A 1,668-nucleotide genomic window follows, 5' to 3' on the forward strand; every position below is an offset into this window, starting at 1 on the left:
CGTAGCACCAATATTGACATGTTATGTGCAGAAATACCCACTTCATTTGTGAGGTACACTGTACCTATTATTTTTGTAAAGAATTTTCCTTCTTGTCACTTTAAAAATGGAATGGTTTTTGGCCAAATTTAAAAGTAAAAAAAAATTTTAAGATGCTATTTTAGCAGAATCAACTTAAAATTCATTTACAACATATGTACTTGTATTATGGATCAGAAAATTTAATAAAAATTCTCTTAGAAATTTAATGCAAACTTTGAGAAAAGTTTCATTGCTCTGTGTTACTTAGCCCAATCTTTGATTGACTTTAAAATTTGTAAAAATCAAATAATTAGGTCTAAATTCCTACACAACTTAATGTACTATAGTATTATTTACTATAATATTATTTATAGTATTATTTATAGTATTATTTATATAGTATTATGCACTATACTTAATTATTTCTATAGCTTGTAATGAGGACTACTTTGCTACTTTATTTAATAGTCAAACGGCAACCATTGATGGAATCAGTTATACCACTGGAATACCACAGTTCTGTATAACAGGGACATATGCCAGGATATGTAATGATGGTACTAATTATCCTGAATTGGGACTAGCTTTATGCAATAGTGCAGGATTTCTAAATTCTATGTAAGTTATTTATAGCTTCTTTGTTCATATGTGTGACATCCTTGTGTTTATTTTTATTTAGTTGGTGAGCTCCTTTCTTCAAATTCAAGTCTTGCTCAGACCCTATACAGGGGTTCTCCTCAGGGGATGTTGTATTTGAATAGATTCCTTTGTTCTTGTGATAATTGTCAACCAGGTTCCAGTTCAAGTTTTGCTGTAGTCTGGCGCCGCCCAGACTAGTTTTGCTAGTAATCCACAGTGCTTCAATGGTCAACTGGAAACTGTTGTAAGATGCTCTAATAGAAGTAAGACCATTATTTTTATTATATATGATACACCTTTTGTATTTACAGAGTCTTCTATTAGTTCTGCAGTTGTCGTTGGAGTCATTGTTGGTGTATTGGTTGCATTCGTAGCGACAGTATTTTTTGTTGTCATCATATAGTAGCCATTTTTATAGTCATCCATTATAAAAGGATGCATAGACATGATGGTTCATTAAGAGTTAATGATGAAGATATTTATATAGACTGATATTGTTTGTTTTTGAAAGTATTTTGAATAGTTTTTATGTATCTTGTCATACTGGGCCTATTACTGGTAGCAAGAGTAGATAATACTTAGAAGAGAGTGTCCTACTGTGCATATACCCCCTGCTTCATCACCGCGTAGAATTGAAGAGTCACATTCAGGATATTTTCGGTATTCTTGAGTAGTTATTCGAAAATAACTAGCAATAACTATAACTACTCAATGAAAATACTGAAAATATCCTGAATGTGACTCTTCAATTCTACGCCGTGATATGGGAGGTGATTGCTGCCAAAAATAACTTGGTAGCAAGTGTAATATACACGTCAAGTGGAGCACACACCTTTCACCTCGAGGGTACACCTTTTTACTATTGGAGCATACACCTCTATTGTTGGAGCATACACCTTTACTACACCGGCCCTCATTATATATGCAAAGGGGTGGGCCCAGATTATAAAATAATAAAGGGGTGTGGCATAGTGCAAAATGACTTCCACGTGGGCAATCTCGAGTCTT

The 1,668-nt window shown here is 33.5% G+C and overlaps 2 long non-coding RNA genes across 2 annotated transcripts; both read left to right on the top strand.

The window, feature by feature from the left end:
- The first annotated feature begins 432 nt into the window (after positions 1–432).
- Positions 433–744, top strand: LOC109592399 (uncharacterized). The gene is made up of 2 exons (XR_002190327.1): positions 433–639; positions 701–744. It is a non-coding gene; the product is annotated as an uncharacterized LOC109592399 (long non-coding RNA).
- A 118-nt stretch (positions 745–862) lies between these two features.
- LOC109592397 (uncharacterized) lies at positions 863–1,193 on the top strand. Its single transcript, XR_002190326.1, has 2 exons — positions 863–923; positions 972–1,193. It is a non-coding gene; the product is annotated as an uncharacterized LOC109592397 (long non-coding RNA).
- The last annotated feature ends 475 nt before the right edge of the window (positions 1,194–1,668 follow it).

This window comes from Amphimedon queenslandica, unplaced genomic scaffold (assembly GCF_000090795.2).
Source record: "Amphimedon queenslandica unplaced genomic scaffold, v1.1 AMPQUscaffold_5379_Cont22651, whole genome shotgun sequence".
In the NCBI taxonomy this organism is placed as follows: domain Eukaryota; kingdom Metazoa; phylum Porifera; class Demospongiae; order Haplosclerida; family Niphatidae; genus Amphimedon; species Amphimedon queenslandica.